We start from the raw sequence: 22,851 nt of genomic DNA, 5'->3' as shown, positions 1-22,851 counted from the left end.
CTATTTGGAAGTGATACATGCTGAGACCTCACAAAAACTGTTCATTTTTCAAGTCTACTGGATTTCATGCTGTCCATAAGTGTGAACTCATGTATCAATGATGAGTGCAGTCATTGTCCCAAAACTTTTTGTACATCGTGTGTGTGTGTGTCTGTGTGTGTCTGTGTGTCGATCACAGAGTAGGATCCCTGCCAGCTGCAGTATGCGTGTCAGGGTTAGATTAGGCAAAGCAGACAATTCTTAGGGAGCCTTTCCTCTCCCATTCCTCACAACGGAGGGTGAGCAGTGTGGTCCTTAAAAAGGCTGCTCAAATGCTCGGGGGACTACCAAATCCCACTGCTGCCTCAGTCCGGTGAGAAGATGGTGCCGTGGCCTGTGCTGACTATGTGCAAGGTTGTGACCACAGCTCCCAGTGTATCTGCACCTGCTTCTTCATCACTTGCCTGTCACCACAAGTCTCTGAGGTAGATAAAAATGCTTTTGATTCATGCATAAATTGAATTTAAGTGAGGCAGAGTTGCATGAAGTTGTTGGCCTCACTTGTGCAGACTCATTTGAGTGCAGTGGCAAGACAAAAATCAAGACTTGGGATGCAGCAGATGACCTTGGTGTCTTAAATGTCTAACCAAGTGCTAAGAATTCCATGATATCTGCTTCTACCATCCTCATGGCTTGTTCTTTGCCAGAGAAGTCTTCACATGCTTAGAGCAGACATTTGCCTAACTCATCAATAGGTCTGAGGCAAATCAGTTGCCCTCAACCTAGTTTAGCCCATCTGATGAAACAGTTTTACTGCGGTGTGGCTGTGGTTCATCCTATAACTCTTGGAACCGCAGGTGAATTAGGTGAATCAGGTGAACCCCAAAAGTGAATGAGCAACCCTGAAAACAGGCACAGCAGTCCTCACACCAGAGGCACTAGTCTTCCCTTAACACTCTGCACATCCCAGGCTCAAAGAGCAAATTACCAGTATTTCCTTGGGGAATAAGTGACACATGCAAGATCGGAATCACGTTGACTCTAAATTTAGTGCTTTTTCCACCATATTGAATTAGAAGAATTGAAAATCAGGCAAGAAGAAAAATGGGAATTATGAAATGATTATAAATATTTAATATATTTGATCTGATGAATTGGAATCTCAAAAATGTATGGGACCTCAGAAAGCATTTAATCTAACCCTCACTGTTAGCCAGTATTCCCTCTCTAATACCCCCTCATGACAATAGCAAAGGAAATGGTCATCTGTCATCAACAGAGAACTCCCTCCTTCCTGAGGTGGCCCCTTCTACCTTTGGGCAATTCTCATTGTTATTGTCAAAGGGCAGAGGAGCAATTCCCAGCCCTGCCACATGCATGCTTGTGTGGCCCCAATGAATAAATTACTTAATCCCTCTGGTTTAGGCAAAATAAGGCTTTATTTTCCTCATCTGTAAAATGTGGAGGTTGACCGTATTGTACTAGAGAAATTGTACTAGCTTTCCAGAGTCAACTGTGAAATTTTCAGCATGAGCATTTCCATCTTGGAAATTGGCAAATGTAACAAATCAAGACTTTGTTGATTGTTTTGTTGATTATCTGAACTTAAGAAAATGTTAAAAATGTCTCCTATGAGGGTGGCCAGGTAGCACAGTGAGTAAGAGCACCAGCCCCAGAGTCAGGATGACCTGGGATCAAATCCGGGCTCAGACATTTAGCACCCACCCAGAAACACCTGGTCGTGTAACCTTGAGCAAGTTACTTAACCCCAATTGCTTTAAAAAAAAATGTGTCCTGTGATAATTTTTTCCCCTGGAGAACTGGTTGTTAAACATTTATTAATACATCATTGTGAATTAGACTACTGCAGATGACCTCACAAAATATCCAGATCATAAATTTATGCACATTTCTCTTCCTCCTCCTCCTCCTTCCTCCTTTACTTATGGAGAAAATCTGATTGTTTTCTAGAGGCAAAAGAGGTATTGCTTTTCCCTAGTGATATGAGGAACAGGAATAAGGAAGCACAGATGGGCAAGATGGGAAAAAGAAGAAATCAATATTTTGGAGGGCAAATAACTGAGACAAAAGAAGGGCGAAAAAGAACAGGTGACAAGAGAGAATTAATGCACAAAGGCTCAAAGGAGGTATAGTGTATAGGAAAGAAACCTAGAGAAATTGGGGGAGGGGAGAAACCCTGTCTCCTGGCTCATTCTCACCTCTTCAGGGCACTCTCAAATTCTGAAAATTGCTAGAAATAGGAAGTATTATTGTTCAACTCCTTCATCCAGTGCAGGAAGACTTGAGAGAAAGGGTAGTACTTGAAGCCAAGAAGACATAGGTTAATGATATAGGCCCTTTTTTTAAACACTAAGAAATATAAAGGCAGGTGTTTGTACATCTGTTTTCTAGCTTAATATTTAACTTGGTGCCTTTAACTTACTTGTTTATTGTCCATTTCTTTTATCGGTCTTTGACATGTTCACATTGACCTTAGTGTGTCTTGTGTACAAGCTCTAGGTACCACCTTGCATTGATCACCAAGATTCCTGAGGGAATCAGACCCCCTCATATAGATATATGTCAGGCACTCTTTTCAATGACCTCCTCCATTCAGCCATTATATGATCATTACTAAAAACCTTTTATGATGGGTGAGGCCAGAGGCAGCATGGTTCAGTAGAGAGAATGCTGAGTTTGGAATCAGAAGGATGAAAGTCCTTAAATCAGTGGTTCTTAACCTCTTTTGAGTTATGGTCAACTTTGGCAGTCTGGTGAAGTCTATGACCTCCTCAGAATAGAGTCTTTAAATGCATAAAACAAAACAGAATTACAAAGGAAACTAATCATATTAAAATACAATTATAGATAATTTTAGAAAAAATAAGTTCACAAGCCTCAGTTGAAAAATCTTTGGGTAGTAGATAGAGTTTTGGGCCCCTGGGATCAGAAAGGAATGGGTCTAAACCTCCCTCTGACATTTGGGATGTGAGGCAGGGCAAGTCATTTAACGTTTATATGCTTTCAACAAATGCTGCAGGCTCATTTACTAAGTCATAGTAGATAGAAAGAGTACCCCCATAGAGAAAATCACAGACACTTCATTAATTCAGACTTTTGAAAGGCATTGCCCAAATCAAAAAAAGAAAAATATGCCCTTTAGGAGCTTACATTCCACTGAGGGGAAAAAAAGGGAAAAAAACCTGAATGTACAAATATGTAAAATACACAAGATAGTTTGAGGAGAGGGAAAGCCCTAAAATAAAGAAAAATCAAGAAAGATCAGGAAAGTCTCCCTATGGGCAAGGACATCTGATTCCTTCTTAGCGTTATTATTGCCCTGGCCTGAAGCATTTCTAGGATCTCTTTGAAATTTTCAACAGACAGCTAGTGAGTCTAACATCAGGATTAGGATCAATTTTTGAACAATACCTAGAATTTGTAAGGGGGAAATCAAAGAATAGTGAATATTGATTAGGTAAATATACTGTAGAGTATGAATTTAATGGAATGTCACTGTGCTGCCTGTAGGAAACTGTATATGATGAGAACAAAGAGTCATGGGAAGACATATGAACTTAGGCCAAATGAAGTTAACAGAACCAATAAAGCAATATTTACAATGGTCATAGCAACGTGAAAGGAAAGAATAAAAAAATGGAACAATCAAAACTGAATGCTAACACACTATAATGATCAAGTGTTACCCCAAAGAAGAGATCTAAAAAGATATTTCCCTCCTTTCTCTGTAGAGGTTGGAGGTAGAAGTATTATGGATATGAAATTCTGCATAAATTGTTGGTAAATGAGCTAGTTAGTTTTGCTGAACTGTTTTCCCCACTGGGAGGGAAATTAGAGAAGGATATATTGGGTAAAGTAGATGAATCAAGACCAAAAGATATCAATAAAAGTTTTAAAAAACTTAACAGGGCAATTTGTATATCTGAGGCTTTAAGTAATTAGTTTGTATTTAAAAAAATAATGATTATATATATATATATATATGTATATATATATATATATATATATATTTGTTTGAAACTCTCCACTGTATCTGAAGTTATTTAGTGCCTCAGTGAAAATGGGAAGAAGAATTTACTTGAGCTGTGTCTCAGTTCTTTATGGGGGAGGCTGTTACAAGACCAAGTTTTCTTAGGACAAGCCAAAAAGAATGCATGGGGTAATGGAAAGGGTGCTGGTCTGAGAACATGGGATCAATACTAATTCTACCACTTAAAGTCTTGAACAAATTGCTTTCACCTCTCTGAGTTTCAGCTTCTTCATCTACAAAATGAGGATGTTGGACTAGGTGATCCCTAAGGCTCCTTCTGGTTGTAAATCTGTGACTCCAGGCATCCAAATGGAAATGGGAAGTAAGTGACTATACCATACCTGTCCACAATAGTTCTCAGCTGCTTTGGGTATGGGATATGTTCACATATTTAAGCAAGGGGAAAGGAAATAAGCACAGATTGTGTGAGGGACTATGCTAAGCACTTTATAAATATTATCTCATGAACCATTTCCATTATTAAAGCAGTGTTTTAGCCTGGCAACCTTATAAACAAATCATGAATTTTCTTTTTTAAAAATATTTTATATTTTTTCAACTACATGTAAAGGTTTTTAATTTTTGCTTTTTTTTGGGGGGGAGGGCAATTGGGGTTAAGTGACTTGCCCAAGGTCACATGGCTAGTAAGTGTGTCAGGTGTCTGAGGTCAGATTTGAAATCAGGTCCTCCTGACTCCATGGCCGGTGTTCTATTCACTGCGCCACCTAGCTGCCTTGTGTAAAGATTTTTTAACTTTTTTTAAATTTTGAGTTCTAAATTCTCTCCTTTCCTCTCCCTTCTCCCCCCTTTACACATTGAGAAAGCAAGCAATTTTATATAGATTGTCCATGTTTTTTTTTATATTCTACATGATTTTACATGCAAAACATATTTCCACATTAGTTATGCTTAAAAAAAGACAGAACAAAAAAAGAAAGAAAAGAAAAAGAAAAATGTTTTTAGAAGTGTGCTTTGCAGATCGTGAATTTTCAAGTCAGGAGACCTGGATTCAAACTCTAATATTTGCTGGTAGTGCAACACAGGAAAAAATTTAGTTTCTCTGGGTCTCAGTTCCTCATTTATAAAATGAAGCTAATAGTAATCATGTTATATCTTTCTCAGGGTTGTTGTGCTGAGATTGTTTTATAAACTTTAAGGCATTGAATTATAGTATAATGATGTAATGGAATGTTATTGTGCTATAAGAAATGATGTATATGATAAATTCAGAGAAATAAGGAAATTTCTATTAACTGATACAAAGTGAAATAAGTAGAACCAAAAGCACAATATATATGTTGACTATAAAAATGTGAATAAAGAATATTCTTAAAAGGAAACTGAATTCTGAGGAGTTAAAAAGTCAAAGATGATCCAAGAAAATATACTTCCCATCTCAAGGTGGGAGAAGTGGGGACTATTTAGAATATTGTATGCATTTTTTTTTTAAAGCAATTGGGGTTAAGTAACTTGCTCAAGGTTGCACAGCCAGGTGTTTCTGGGTGGGTGCTAAGTGTCTGAGCCCAGGATTCAATCTCCAGGTCTTCTCAACACTGGAGCCCGTGCTCTTACTCGCTGTGCTACCTGGTCACCCCTGTATGCATTGTTAAATGTAGTTGTGTTGGCACTGCATCAAGTGTTTCTTCTTTCACTCTGTGTGTGCAAATGTTTTCTTTTTTGCAATGTAGAGTTAAATCTGAAAGGGGAAAGGGAAGTTGTGTTCATCTTCCCCCCTATTCCCCCCCAGGTAACTTTGAAGTAAAGACAAAACTTATAAAAATATTTTAAAATCTTTAAAGCATCATGTTGATTTGTCATTATTGTCCTTTGGTTTTTTGGTTTTTATGGTTTAAGCATACATATGTTGGGGGATAGGCGCAGTAACTTGCTACCCTCATTTTTTTACCTGTCTCTCTACCCTAAGAATTTAGTACAGGATAGTTACCTTACCTAGAATTCACAATGTGATGAAACAAGCCACCCAGTAAAAAGAATTCAGCATCTCTCTAAGCAGAGAATAGCCAAGGATCTGGAGGGAATGAAAGGCAGAACTCAGAAGATGAGCCCCACAGGCATAAAGAAATAAGCAATACAGGTAGAAACAGACAGGAATCCCCAAATCCTGTTAAGCAGCCAATGGATTTGTGTTGACAAAAGGAGAAGAGACTGACAAGTCCCTGATGGTTTGAAGCATGCTCTCCACCCTCTTTTAAGCCCCTTTAAACTGTAACTAAGATTCTTTCACCCAGAACAATAATAGCGGTAGGGGGTGTGGGGGAGAAGAATATTGCAGAGAATAGTCATGCTGGGAGAGGGAGGTTGTCTCCTCTTCAATCCGTAAGTATTGAGGGAGTGGCATGGGCAAGTGGAGGACCATGAGAGGTTTGTGGAGACAATGATTGCAAAAGGGAATAGTGACTATATCATCCCTTCCCCAAATTCCAACACCCTGGGTCAAAGCCCTATTTACTTAAAGAAGTTTAAAGCTCTGACCCTGTGTGTTAGCTTGAAATGACCAGTGACTCTTCACAGGAGTGTACACACACACACACACACACACACACACACACACACACACACACACACGCACACAAATGCACACACACAAACACACAGTTTCCTTTAGTTATGCATCCATTTGAGAGAGCTTGTGTTGCCTCCCACATATCTATACCCCCACATTTCTAACCCATTATCCAGATTCAGAGGTGAAAAAATTCTGATGTTTTATCATTCCTAATTGAATGATCCCTAAGACTTAATACTAATTAAAAGTATACCTGACTCAGACTCATCTGAAGCCTTGGGATTTTAATCCAAGAGGTCCTAGGCTAGATGACCACACATTATCTGTACTATAAACAGGAGTAGAATAGTAAGGTAGGTATCATGGTATCTTTGAAAAAGGGAACTGGTCTTGACTTCAGCATGTGGATGTTGCCCACCCTCACCCAGTGCCAGACTCTAGTATTAACTTTGCAACTCTTTGAAACCCTATTCACCTGTAAAATTGGGCTGGTGAAACAATCTAAGTCATTTCATTGCTTTGTAAGGACCAGACCTCTGCTTTGATAAAAGGAACTCCCTGTGAGAAAACTCCCTCTGCTGATGCAGATCAGCAACTACTCTGCAGCCTAAAGAGTTAGAGAGTACCCTCGGGACACTAAAACATTAACTGACTTGCCCAGGATCACACAGCAAAAATGTTCAGAGGTTGTGTTTGAACACTGGTCTTCTGACTCTGAGACTGGCTCTCTGTCCACTGTAGCACTGCCTCTCTCCAGCAACTGTTTGGTAGAAATTAAAGAAGTACATAAATGTGAGTGATAACTGTAGTATTAATAATGGTGTTGTTATTGCTATTGGTGGTGGTGGTAGTAGTAGCTGTAGCAGTAATAGTAGTCAGCAGTAGTTTGCAGTAGTAGTTGGTAGTAGTAGTAGGTAGTAATAGTAGTTAGTAGTAGTAGCAGTAGTTGTAAAGTAGTTAGCAGTAGTAGCAGCAGTTGTAGTAGTAGTAGGTAGTAACTAGTAATAGTATCAGTAGTAGGTAGTAATAGGAGTAGCAGCAGTAGTAGCAGTTAGCAGTAACAATATTCAGTAGTGGTAGAAGAAGTAGTTGGTAGTAAGTAGTAGTAACGTTAGTAGTAATAGTAGCTAGTGGTAGCAATAGTAGTTAGTAGTAATAGGTAGTAATAGTAGTTGGTAGTAGCAGTAGTAGTAGTAATAGTAGTTAGTAGAAGTAGTAATACTAGTTAGCAGTAATAGTAGTAACAGTAGTAGTAGTAGGTATTAGTAGTAGGTAGTAATAGGAGTAGCAGTAGTAGCAATTAATAGTAGTAGTAATAGTAGTCAGTATTTGTAGAAGTAGTAGTAGGTAGTAAATAGTAGTAGCTGTAGTAATGATAGTAGTATTAGTAGCACTACTAGTAGTAGCAGTAATGGTAGTAATAGTAGCAACAGCAGTAATAGTAGTGCACTAGTTAGCAGTAGGTAGTAGCTAGTATTAGTAGTAGGTAGTATTAGGAGTAGCAGCAGTAGTAGTTAGAAGTAATAGTAGTCAGTAGTGGTAGAAGTAGTAGTAGTAGTAGTAGTAGTAGTAGTAGTAGTAGTAGTAGTAGTAGTAGTAGTAGTGAAGTGTGATGCCAGGAGTCTTTTGGATCTGGGCTGTTCATTCTGGGGAGCACAGGCACCTATTACTTTAGTTAGTTAGTACTCTCCATCCCCTCACTTCCTAATTTGTCTTCTTGTTACCTTGATAAGATAACAGGTTTACTGAATCTCTGAGCTGCAAGTCAGATGCCATCTAGATCAAGCTATACCTGAACAAAAATTCCTTCTGCAAAATACTTGATAAGACACCTACTTAGCCTTTGCTCAAAGACTTTCAATTAGGGGAAACAAATAACATCCTGGGGCAGCCCATCCTAACTCTGGAATGTTATAATTGTTAAGAGGGTTTTCTTTATTGCAAGCCTAAATTTGCATCTTTGTACCTTCTCCAGATTCCCCCTAGTTTTGCCTTCTGGGGTCAAAGAAAACAAGTATAATCCCTCTTCCTTATGACTATATGGAGACAGCTGTCATTCCTCCTTCTCTTAACTACCCTCCCATCAGCTAAGCCTTCTCTTTTCCAACCTAAACATCCCTAGTTCCTTTAAATAGCCCTAGAGGGCCAGCAGTAGCTGGCCAGTAGGTCCTCTACAGGGAGATGAAATGCCATACTTAAAACCAACCCTTTAAATTTTATATGTTTTGTTTGACTTACCAACTATAATATTCTATTAATGGATTTTTACGACAGAGTAGGCATATTATTACAATCTCTGAGCTGCTGAACTAAGTTCTGAGTGTTACATTAATGAAAGTCCAGCAATACTTGTGCACACGTGAATTTTTGCCAGCACAAACCTTCACTCCCCACAGCCACAGTGAGGAAAAGGGGGCTAGAAAACCCAGATGTGTGTGTATATGCACACACATGTTTCCTTTTCTCCCTGCAGGGACTTTCTTTAGTTCAGGCACATTTCCAATAGGCCTGCAGGAAGGAAGGACCATTTTAAATAAACTCTTCCCCCTGCTGCTAAATCACTGCCTTAGAGCATTATTATTGTACCTGACATGAAAGTTAAGCCAGAATTATGTAGTTTTAGCTTCATGCTGTCTGTTTAGGTTCCAATGACAGATAGAATTATGCTTTGTCCGTTAATTGCTGAGAACATGTAGCATGCATATAGAAACTGCATTAGTTTTTTTGTGTGTGTATGTGTTCTCGAAACCAATCTCATTAACACATTTTATTAGACGGTTCTTTGTTCAAAGAATTTTAACTATCCCCAGCAGTTCTGAACAATGAGTACAATATGAATCACCACAGTAATGGAAATAATAATTGGATTAAACCAATATTTGGTGGCATTTTTTGGATTAGTCTGGATGTGTGATTTCCTTGGTGTTGGGAAGTCCCAGTGTGGAAATGTTCTTTACAGATCCAGATCAATAATTCGTTTGTAACTTAAGAGTTTGGAGCTGTGCCTGAGAGAACTAACTGGTTAAATAACTTGATAGTGGTCACATTGTTAGTATGTGTCAAGAATAGAACTTGAATTAGTGTCTCGAGAGCTGTCCCCTGATCCATTGCACGAGGTCTGTGACCCTTAATACTCCCTAGCACAGCTAGAACTAGATTAAAATGTATTGGGAAGTATTTCACAAAATAAATGAGAATACAATAGAATATAGGTAATATATGATTTTCTAATTCAATATACAGCCCACAAGGATCCTTCTGTATAATATAGTGGCCCTCTTTCTATTTAACTTTGATCCTTCTGCACTACATCACACTGTTTCTGTTATGATTTAATTATTATGTGTGTACATATATATTAATATATATCATTGTTCTGTTTGAATTGTAGCCTGTGAGCAAAAATGTGTTTCCAATGTAGAATGTCAGTGCAAAGTATAACCTGTCCTTTCCAAAAAAAAAAAAAGGAAGGAGCCTACAGAAATGAAAAAGAGAAACAAGACTGGTGGGTATGGAAGGAAGATGTTTCTATTCAGCAGTGCCTAATTCTACTCCTCAAACAATGGCAAAACTTCTAGAATTACTTTGACACTTTGATTACAAGAATATTAAATGAATGAAATCTTCAGGTTTCGAACTGCTGTACCCTTAATTTCTGAGACCCAGATCCTGCCCTGTGCCCTAGATAGCGTAAAATGCTGTTCCACAGCCCCCTGGTGGTCCAGAGGAAAGAACACTGGACTTCAAGCTAGCAAACCTCCTGGACCGGAGTTGAATACCAGTTCTTTCATTTACTGCCTATGCTACTTTGGGGCAGCTAGGTGGTGCAGTGGATAGAAGTCAAACCTGGACTAGGTAAGACATGAGTTTAAATTTGACCCCAGACATTTATTAGCTGGGTGACTGACCCTAAGCAAGTCACTTAATCTTGTTTGCCTCAGTTCCTCATCTGTAAAATGAACTGGAGAAGGAAATGGCAAACCACTCCAGGTTCTTTGTCAAGAAAAACCCAGATGGGGTCATGAAGAGTAGGACACAACTGAAAAAACTCAACAACAACTACGTTGGGTAAGAATTTCTCCTCTGCTGGATTTCCATATTCTCATCTGTAAAGTGCGGGAGTTCCACATCTAAGCCTGTGATCTCTGATGGAGGCCAATTCAAGGTGCTGCAAATGAGCAGAGGGCAGAGCATTCCAACAGCAGCACCCTGAGTGCCCTTAGCTCTGCAATCTTGTCTGCTCTCCTGCAAAGGAAGTTAATGAGCCATGTGGGGTGCCCGACTTATTTAGAAATGGAGCAGCACTTGGGAAATGCTAATCCCTTAGGGCAACATGTACTTTAGTCTGATAGGACTGGGAATGTTCTGCTGGTCCTGGGATCTGATTGGCAGACTACCCTGAGCACTCGATGTCTAATTCTTAGAATTGTTTACAGTACGCTGTGTTTCTCAGCATGAAGCATAATTCACAGAGTCTCGCCCTAACCTGTTTCCCCAAATTCACCTTCCCTTCCTCCAACATCATGTAGCTTCACCAGAGAAATCTACATTCACTAAGGATGAGCAGCTTTTTTCTCCCTTCCAAGATCTAAACAAGAGGCAGTTGTTTTAAATCAAAGCTTGTGGAGAGTACTTTGGACACTCATGAGCATTTTTTTCCCCCTGGCTGTAGGACTTGAGTCCTGTTATCAGTAGAGGTTTCAGTCTCTTTTGGGTTCCTCTGTTCCTTTGTTTCTCTGTCCTTCTAAAAGATCAGAAGTACACATTCTTTACACCCCACCCTCTGAATACTAAAGAGCAAAGTTGTATAGTGCCTAGGGAGTGAGCCTTGGAGTCAGGAATACCTGAAGAAGAGAATTCAAGTCCTACTTCTGACACATACTAGTTGGGTGACTCTAGTCTTGCAAGTCTAAATTAGACATTAAAGGACCTTCTGTTCCTGGTATTCTCTTCTTTCTTTATGCTTTCTCTCTCAGAAATCTTATCAGCTCTTTTGAGGTCTATTACCATCTCCCTGCTGATTACTTCCAAACCTATATATACAGCCCTAGTCTCTTTTCTAAGCTCTAGTCCCATATTTCCAACTTCTCCTGGGATATTTTCCTCTGGATGTTTCCCTCAGGCATCTCAAACTCAACATGTTTGAAATAGAATTTCTTATCAATCTCCCTTCCCCTCAACACTCACTCACTACTTTTTTTAACTTCCCTATTCTTATATAGTATATCATCACTTTACCAAATTTCCAAATGCTGATATCTTTGACTCCTCCCTCTCCTTCACCTCCTATATCTAATCTAGTGTTGATGCTTTTATTTCCTCAACACCTCTTATACCTGGCCTTTTTCTAGTCACATGACCAAACCCCTAGCTCAGGCCCTCACTAACTCTCACTTAACCTACTGGAATGGCCTCCAAATGGCCTCCTTGCCTCCCATCTCTCTTCCATAGACAATCTCCACACAGCCACTAACAAACATTCCTAAAGCAGAGAGCTGACCATGTCCCTGCTTATAAAGTTCCACTGACTTACTGATCAAATACAAACCCAGTTGGTCATTTAAAACCCTTCAAAATCTGGCTCCAATCTCTCTTTCTGGGCTTATTACACATTACTGCCATTCACCCACCTTACATTCCTATCAAAATGGTCCACTTGCTGTTCCTCATCTTCTGCTTTCCATCTTGTCTCAATGTCTTTGTGCAGACGGTCCCTCGTGTCTCCTTCCCTCCTACCCTGAGCCACTTAGAACCCTTAGCTTCTTTTCAAACTCCACTCAACTCTACATCTTTCAAGATGTCTTTCCTGCTCTCCCAGCTCCTGGTGACTCCCTGAAATTACTTTGTATTTACCTTGTCTAATCTTTGTATCTACATCTATCTATCTATCTATCTATCTATCTATCTATCTATCTATCTATCTATCTATCTATCTATCTATCTACCTATCTATCTTTCTGTCTGTGCCTGTCTGTCCATCTATACGTCCATCCATCCATCCATCCATCTATCTACATTTTATTTCTCTAGCTAGATTGGAAGCTCCTTGAATGTAGGGACTGCTTCATTTTTGTCTTTTAAATCCCAGCACATAGTAGGTGTTTAATAAATGCTAATTGATTGATTTAGTGAACTTCTGATTTGTATCCATGGAGGATATTTCCACATAAGAAAACTCCCAACTCTGATGAGATGAGTGGGCTGTACACAAAAAGAAAATGTCTAGAATACACTTTGTAGTTTTGTCATGTTTGTGTGTGTGTGTAGAGACAGAGAGATAGGTAGACAGAGATAGACAATTAGAGATAGACAATAGAGATACTAATGATAGAAAGGAATAGGTAGATAGAGATGTTTGTCTTTCATTTTTATTTATTTATTTTAATTTTATTATAAATGTTATAACTATTAACAAAATCAACCAAATATGTAATATAACAAATAAGGAAAAATACATGCATGAAACAATAGATGTATTACATTGTATATTTTAACAAAATGAATAAAACCCATTAATGAACAATCAAGAGATATATTAATTCTATCTCCCCCAAAACCTCAATGATCTTTGCATTCCCCCTCCCTCCATGCTTTCCTTCCTTCCTTCCTTATTCCCACTACTTTTCTCATTTACCCAATGTGTATACAGTTGGCTGATGTTGGTTTATATCTTTATTCAAGGCTTATAGGATCATGGAATCATTGACTTAGAACTGAATGACCCCTTAAAAGGCATAAAGTCACTTTTCAGACATATTTTTGATAAGGAAACTGAAGCCCAGAGAGTTCAGATGATTTGCTCACTAATAAGTATCAGAGGCAGGATTCAAACTCCTTTTTTTTTTTTAATTTATCAACTGCTTTATTAATTTCTAGTTTACATCATTTCCACAAGATTTTGAGTTACAAATTTTCTCCCCGTTTTTCCCCTACCCACCACCCCAAAATAGCAATCCCACTGGATATCCCTTTCTCCAATCTGCTCTCTCCCATATCTTCCCCCATCTCCCCTCTGATTTTCCAGTGGGGCAGTGGATCTCTATGCCCCAGTGACTGTATATTTATTTCCCAGTTAAATGTAAAATATCAATTATATATATATAAACATTTGATTTTAAAACTTTGAATCCCAGAATGATTCCCTTCCTCCCTTGTCACCCACCCTTACTGGGAAGATAAACAATTCAATATAGGTTGTTCATGTATAGCTATGCAAAACATTTCCATAGTGGATATATTGTAAAGGACTGACTATATTTCCCTTCCTCCTATCCCACCTCCCACTTGTTCTATTCCCTACTTTGATCCTGTCCTTTTCAAAAATGGATGCTTCCAACTTCCCTCCCCTCCCCCCCCAGCCTGCCCTCCCTTCCATCATCGCCCCCTCATCCCCTCCCCCCCTACTCTCCTGTAGGGTGAAATACCCTATTTAGTGTGTATGTCATTCTCTGCCTAAGCCAAATTCAATGAGAATAAGTTGAGCCATTCCCTTTTGCCTTCCTGTTCTTCCCCTCCATTGTAACTATTTTCCCTTGCCTCTTCTATATGAGATAGTTTAACCCATTCTGTCTCTCCCTATCTCCTCTCATTTTATTCCTCTCTCACCTCTTAATTTCACCTTTTAAGTATCATCCCTTCCTATGCAATTGGTCCTGTGCCCTCTATCTATGTATACCTGTAAACAAATATACACACATTCACATATGTATTCAAATGCTCATATATGCTCCAATATAGACATTTTATATATATTTCTATTCCCTTCAACTATTTTCATACTGAGAAAAGTTTCATCAGTTACAGTTATCATTTTTCCACATAGGAATGTAAATAGTTCAACTTTGATAAGTTTCTTATGATTTCTTTTCCCTGTTTACCTTCTCATGCTTCTTGTATCTGAATGTCAAATTTTCTGTTCATCTCTGGCTTTTTCATCAAGAATGCTTGAAAGTCCTCTATTCCACTGAATGACCATATTTTCCCCTGAAACATAATACTCAGTTTTACTGGGTAGGTGATTCTTGGTTTTAATCCTAGCTCCTTTGACCTCCGAGCCCTTCAATCCCTCAATGTAGAAGCTGCCACTTACTGTGTTATCCTGATTGAGTTTCCACAGTATTCAAATTGTTTCTTCCTGGCTACTTATAATATTTTCTCCTTGATCTGGGAATGCTGGAACCTGGCTATAATATTCCTAGGAGTTTTCTTTTTGGGGTCTTTTTCAGGAGGTGATTGGTGAATTCTTTCAACCTCTATTTTGCCTTTTGGTTCTGAAACATCAGGGCGATTTTCCTTGAGAATTTCTTGAAAGATGATTTCTAGGTTCTTTTTTTGATGATGGCTTTCAGGTAGTCCAATAATTTTTAAACTATCTCTCCTTGATCTATTTTCCAGGTCAGTGGTTTTCCCAATGAGATATTTCACATTGCCTTCTATTTTTTTCATTTGTTTTGGATCTCTTTTATAGTATCTTGATTTCTCATAAAGTTGTAAGCTTCCATTTGCTCCAATCTAATTCTGAAGGAATGATTCTTTTTTAGTGAGCTTTTGAGATTCTTTTTCCATCTGGCAAATTCAACTTTTAAGGTATTCTTCTCCTCATTGACTTTTTGAGCCTCTTTTGCCATTTGAATTAGTCTATTTTTTAACGTGTTATTTTCTTCAGTCAGGTTGTTGACTCTCATTTCATAATTTTTTTGCATCATTCTTATTTCTCTTCCCAATTTTTCCTCCACTTCTCTTATTTGGTTTTCAAAATCCTTCTTAAGGTCCTCTGTGGTCTGTAACCAGCTCATATTTTTCTTGGAAGCTTTTGGTACAGGAGTTCTGACTTCACTGTCTTCCTCTTATTGCAAGCTTTGATTCTTTTTGTGCCCAAAATAGGAGTGTAAAGTTGGATTGCTCTGCTTACTTTGCTTCCTTTTCCTGCTCATGTTACCACTCAATTACTTGACTTTTGAGTATTTTTGCCACAATAGGACTCTGCTACCATACAGAGAAGCTTTGTCTCAATTGCTGGGGTCTTCGCAGCTGCTGGAGCTGTTGGTTGGGTGCCCTCTCTGAGCCTTCACATGCTCTGGAAAACTGGTCATGCACCCCAGGACCTCCACGCTAGGCCACAATCCAGATCCAAGCAGGTTAAAGCAAGAGCGATTACCCCTCAGACTGGTTGCTTGGTCCCCCTACAATCTGCAAACCAGGAGCTGAAGCTGCCACATGGTGGTGGCTGCACAGCCATGGCACCTTAGTTGCTTCTCCCTCCAGGGGTTAAAGGCTAGACCATACTCCCAAACTACTGGATCCCTAAGTCCGCACTGCACTGACCTTTCACTTTGTCCTTAGCATCTATGTGTTGATAATTCTGGAAACCACCATAGCTGCTGGTGATCTGAAGTCCCTCCAGCCGGCAGCTGGTTGTGGCAGCCCTGAGGTTAAAACCTTGGGCTCATGTGGGGCTGGGCTCAGCTCCCAGAGTGCTGCCCTGGCCCCTTCCTGCCAGCCTGCTGGACTGTCTTCAGCGGAAGGTTAGCTTCTCTCTTTCATTTTGTGGGTTTTGTAACCCCAATGTTTGTATAGGGTCATTTTTTACATGAATCGGAGGAGATGGAAGCCAGAGCCATGTGGAAGTCCTGTTTCTACACATCTTTTATTTTTAAAGAGAACCATTGACATCACAAGGTGATGTCTTGACTTGCATGTGAATTGGATTTAAGTGAGGCAGAGTTGCACAAATTCATCAACCTCAGTCTCTTCCATAGTCATCAAAGTCCAGTGGTAAGACAAAAGTCAAGATTACTGGCCATGGCCCAGGATGCCCTGGATATCTTTGATGTCTGACCAAACTCTAAGCATTCCATAGCGCGTGCTTCATCCACCTTCGTCAACAATTAGTTCTCATCCACCCATTCTACCAGGGGGACATCTTCACATGCTTGGGGTAGACAGCCCCTGAACTTGCCAACAGATTTGAGTCTTTTCAGTTACCCTCAGCCTGGTTTAACCCCTCTGATGAGATGGTTTCACTGGGGTGTGGCCACTATGGAAGCTACAACTTCTTAGAGCCGCAAGTGAGAGTTATGTGATTGGTTCAATACCAAAGGGTGAATGAAAAGCCCTGAAAAAGGCTTGGCAAGCCCTCACATCCGAGGTGCTAATCCCTCTTTAATACCCCATGCACCCCGGTATATACAGATACATGAGAGATAGATGATAGAGGTAGAGAGATAGACAGATAGATGATTGAATAAATAAATGGATGCAAGAATGAACAAATGAATAAAAGCTAAATAAATGAATCATCACCTATTCTTCATTAGCTCTGCACTTTGTGAGACTAATCCATGGACAGTAGACACATAGCCTTTAACAGTCCTCTAGCCAAAGTCTGTATCTGCCTCTTTCAGAATGATTGGAATTAAACAGTCATAGAGCTCTAGTGTGCCCCTCAAGGTTCTATGCCTCTTTTCCTTACTTGGAATAGAATTTTTGGAGCCCTTTAGCTTAGAGAACTCTTTCTTTTAAACTGTCCTTCAAGCATTGCATCATGATTCACTTACCAAGGACTGGTTTTTGAGCTTGTTTTCCCTCCTGATCCCTTTAACCTTTTCTACTTTTTCTAAGTTTGGGCTTTTAAACTCTGCTATGGAGTACATGTTATAGAGGGCCACTTGATAGCAAAGTCCTCCTGTTTTGACCTACCATGTACAAAGAGCTTAAGCTCAAAAAACAAGACAATGTTCTCAACGATGCTTCACTGTTCCCCAAAGCCTTGAGGTTCAGCTTTCATCCAAGCAAACAGAACATAGCTGTTCAGTTTTATCTGTTTCTGGTACTTGTTTAATTTAGAGAAGCATTTTCAAGTTCAGACAGATCTAGAGAGAAGAAAAGTCAGAAGTCCACGTCAGTGAGAACTGCAGGGCAGTGGAAACATTTAAAGATGGCCAATCAACTTGGTGCACAATGAAAAGCCCATCCTCTCACTATCCAAATAGAAGGAAGATCATTGTGAATGGGTCTACTGGTAGCTTCTGGAAACCCCTGGATGTCCAGCTTCCAGGTAGACATATCAGAATTATAGATTATTCTCATGATAATTTCAGCTGGACTAGAGACAAAGTCAGGGAAACTTGTTCTCTTCCCCCTAAACTCCCTACTCATCCTGAGCTTGTAGTCAGTTAAGAGAAATTCTAAGGCAGAAATCATTTAAGAACAGAATATAATTTTGGAATCTCCTTACCTCCTTAGCATGTAAAACATTTCATTGAATAGAGATGATATTACAATAAATACAGTGAGCTCACCATTCCCCATGTCCATATTGCCTATAATTACCATAAGCTCCTTATTTAAAATTTAGTGTAAAGTACAGAATCTCATTTACTCAAGGCTTCTTTTTTTACAATTTATGGATCAGGATAGCAGACAAATTGTGTCATTCTTCCCCCTTCAGCATTAATAATACCATCAGAAAAAGCCTGAGTTAACAGTTAGTTCTGTTATAGTTATCATAGTCTTCTTATAGTTAAAATACTATATAAAATAAAAATAATTGTAGACTCATAGCTAGAAGGGACTTTGGACTCATCACATCAAACTTCCTCATTTTTTATATGAAGAAACTGATAATTACAAAGCTCAAGTGACTCGCCCAACACAGAATTAGGATTTGAACACACTGCCTCCAGCCTCAAATCTACCTCTTTTCCATTGTAACACATTAAAACAATTACAGTGCATTGAACTTTTATATTAAGATGCTTTATACATGTGTAACATTCATCTTAAAGAAAAAATAGATTTATGGACTTAGAATGTTTATATTAACTTACAGAAAACAAGTACAAAAAAATCACATAATGTGTGTTGCTTTACATAGTTTAGAGCGTCTGGCAACTATTGTGTTACCTAACATGGAGTATTACATTTTGGTGTACCCTAGGATACAAATTACCTTTGAGGTAATTTGGCTGGTTTGAATGATGATTTAAAAAAAAAGATAAATATTTTATTGATAAATCTAAATTTTTATTTAATTTAGAAAAAATATAGATAATTAAATTATAAATTTAGATTTAGATAACTATATATATTAACTTAAATATATTTTGCTAAATTATTTAAGTTTAGATAAAAATCTGAATTTTGTTTAAAAAGAGATCCAGTTTTCTGATAAATGACTCCTGTATGTGGGAAATAAAGGTGTTTTGTCAGGTTGGTCATGATTGTGGGCAGATTTTTCCTGATTTCATTGTTTACTGATGCAGGATTTTGCAATGGTTAAAAACAGTATTAAGTTTCTTCTTTGAAGCTGTTTGTGTGTATGGGTGTTACTTAATACATTTATCAGCATTTGAGTTGGGTCCTGAGATCCTATCATACTAGTAACAAAATTCACGTCTAGAACTGCTCTGGTCCTAAAATGAACAAACTTGGAGAATGATCACTATGTGTGCCAAACCGTACCTTTTTGTCCACACTTTTACCAGCAATATGATGAGATGAAGGACTTTGTAGAGGAGTGGAGTTGTCCTGTAGTTCTCCACTTTTTAATGTCTAGGAGTCAGTAGATTCATTGTTTGACCAACTTAAAAAAAAAGCAAATAAGGCCCTAAGGTCTTAAAAGAAGAGCAAAGAAGTCTGTGCACATTGTTATATCTTTTAGGAGTGGTAAAGAAGTATTTCAGTCAAAGGATGGTATTATTGTGATGAATGACTATTCTATGTGGGGAATGAAGGCTATTAATTTTCTTTGCTTTGAGCTAATTGTGTTGACTCACCTTGGGGCTTGTGCGTTAAAGATTTAGGAGTGATGACCTGCAAAGTACCTCAAGTCTGAGCTACCTGTAAATGTGAACTGAAGGGCTGACCCAGGGGGCATATGCAGCATTCTGACTTTCTTGTCACTTGATTTTCCAATGAAAGGAGGAAAGCATGTATTGTTATTTTTTTCCCTCTGGAATCAAGGTTCCTTATTACTATTAACTAGAGATCAAACTCCCTATAGAATTCTTTTCATTTGCATTATTATAACCATTGTGCATATTATTTTTCTGTTCTTATTTAACTCTGTATTAGTTCATACAAATATTCCTATATCTTTGTTCCTCATATTTACCATTTTTCCTGTCCAATAATATGTCATTACATTCACTTACCATATAGTTTGTTCACCTACTGTACAACCAACAGGCAACTATTTTGTTACCTGTTCTTTGCTATGAGGGGGGAAAAAGGCCACTTTGAATATTTTGAGACATAGTGAACCTTTTTTTTCTCTGTCTTAGTCCAACCAGTACATGTCTGGTAGTAGGGTCAAGGAGGTTGGTCAGACATCAAATATCATTGACAGTGGATATCCATCCAGACTGGTTGGACCAATTCACAATTCCACCAATGGTTTCGTTCCATAGCCCTACCAACACTGGCTTTTTCCATTTTTTGTCATCTTGGGCAGTTTGCTGGATGTGAGATCAAACTTCAAAGCTGTTTTAATTTGCATTTCTCTTGTTAGCAATTTAGAGCATTTTCTTTCATCTTTACCAATATGCCTCATTCTCCTGAATTATTGCTACAGTTAGCATTTCCATAATTATATCAAATATAATGGGGAGAGTAGGATACTTGTCTTACTCCATTTTGTACTGGGAAAGCGTCCAATATTTTTCCAAAACAAATAATACTAGCTTGTAGTTGTAGGGTTAATTGGATTATTCTCTAGACTTTTAAATTACTTTCTCAGTTCATTGAATCTATTTTCTTGATTTATTCATATAAAATTTCAGGTATAAATATTTTCCTTTAAGAACAGCATATAAATATATATATATATATATGTATATATCATAATATTTGGTATATTGCACCATTTCTATTTTTCTCTTTAATGTAATTCTATGATTTGCTTTTGTTCTAGTCCCTAATCAAGATCTTGCTACTTAGTCTTCATTTAGCACTGTATCATTTGTTCATATTTTCTTATTGATTAAAAGACTTTGCCTTTTATCCATTTGTTTGGGATTCTTTTACGCTATACCATACATCAATTTTTGTCATTCATATTTCTTAATATCTTCATTCAGAAGTAAATATTGGTCATTAAAATCCATTATTTCCCCAACAGCTACTTGCCTTCTTAATTATCTATAATTTTTATTTATCCAACTTGAGAAATACTAAAGTTGTATTTTAAAAATTTGCTTAATGTTTTTAAACAGCATATACATGCCATTTGGTCCATATATATTCAATAATATTGAGAGTCAGTATGATATAGTACAGAGATGTCAAACATGTGACCCACAACACTCCCTAGTTTGGTCCAAAACAGATTAAAATGCAATTGAGAAATATTTAACAAAATAAATAAAATATAGATAATACATTTTAAAAAGAAGTCAATATGTGACCTGTTATGATTTAATCTACTCTGTGGTACAGAATCTCATCCATTCAAGGCCTCATTTTTATGAATTTAGGATAGAACATCAGGCAAAGCAAGTCACTCCTAAACCCTCAGGAAGCCTTACGCATGGATTAGTCACTCTTGCTTCTTTTTGAGTTTGACACCATGGCTATAGCACATAACCAGTCTTGAAACAACAAAGACTTAGGCTCAAGGTCTGTCTCTGGTACATACTATCTACAGACCTGAGCAAGTGCTTAAACTTTCAGTCATAAGCAATTCTCCGAGACTATGAGATTCAGAGGATTTGCCAATCTGTAAAGGTAGAAAGGATTTCCTCATATATGAGTTTCCTTTGTCAATGAATTCACAGATCTAGTCCCCATCCCTATAATGTATTTTCTTTTGTTTATAATGCCTTTAAGCATATAATAAATTCCCTGTTTTTCTCTCTTGACATTACTGATTTTATAATTGTATCACTATACCTGAAATCTTGATTATAATTACTTTTTAATTGCCTGATAAATTGATTTACATAATATATTTTGTTCCATCCCTTAATTTTCTGATAAGCTCCTATGTTTTAATTATTTTTTCTTGCGTGTAATACATTGTTGAGTTTTTCTTTTTAATCTATTTTATTAAATATGTTCTCTTTCTTTTATCTGGGGGATTTAATCCATTCACATTTAGAGTTGTAACTAGGGAATTTATATTATTTGACTAACCTCTTTTTTATTGGTTTCACTCATCCTCTTTTAAGTAAAAATAGTCTTTAGTGTGTGTGTGTATGTGTGTGTGTGTGTGTGATAGAGAATGTATACATTAATCTAATGCTAGACTTCTCCTACAAATTATCAACCCCCTATCCACAAATTCTTTGTTCTCTGAGTTTTCTTTTTCTGATATTTTTTATCTTTTTTATATTTCCTTTTACCAGCTCAGATAAAAAGCATAATAGTGATTATTCTCTTTCCTGCTACAATCCATTCTTTTAATTTCAATGGCATTGATCTATAATGTCACTTTTCAAGAAATGTTGTTTAATCCTCATATTTCTTTGATGTGATATTATGACCCTTTCTAGGATATCCTAGAATCCCAAGTCTCATTCTTGGACTTTGTGCTTAAGCATTCCTTTCTTGTTATGTCTTTGACCCTTTTAAAAAACAAATTAGGGAATTTGCTTTCTCACAGCTTGTGGGATTCCTCTTGTTTTCGGCATTTTTTCAAATATCACTGACAGTGGATATTCATTCAACAAATGTTCACAGAAGACATACCATGTGTAAAGCACTGTAGTAGTGATGTAAGAAAAATAAAAGAAATATAAAATATGACCTCTGAATTCAAGAAATAAACAATCTTGTTGAAAAAACAGGACAAAGAAATGAATTGATGGAATTAAAACTGAATACAGTACAAAATTACTTGCTGAATAATATAGTACAGATTTGTAAGTGCCATTGTAATCTATTTTTCTTTGAATGGAATGGGTTTGGGGAATAGTGTGCAACAAACATTTATTAAAGTTTAGGAAAGACATTGGCATTGAATAGAGATGACAAACTATAATCCAGTGAGCTTATCTTTTATTTCTGGCAAAATTCTAGAAGATGTTATTAAGAAGATGGTTAGTGGGCATCTAGATAAGGAAGCAGTAATCACAGAGAATAAGTAGGGCTTCCACAACAGCCAGTCATGGCAGATGAAATCTGATTTTCTTACTCAACAAGGTTACTAAAGTGGTAGGTCAGAAAAAATAGAGACAGACAGATAGACATAGAGACACAAAGATACAGACAGAGACAGATAGAGACAGAGAATGTGCACAATTGCCAACACAAAAGTGAAAATGAGATTACTAATAAAATCATGAACTGACTGAAT

This window comes from Petaurus breviceps, unplaced genomic scaffold, assembly GCF_028583685.1.
Source record: "Petaurus breviceps papuanus isolate PSGF00001 unplaced genomic scaffold, PetGlider_PUasm1.0 229, whole genome shotgun sequence".
Lineage (NCBI taxonomy): Eukaryota > Metazoa > Chordata > Mammalia > Diprotodontia > Petauridae > Petaurus > Petaurus breviceps.
This window is presented reverse-complemented; position numbering follows the sequence as displayed.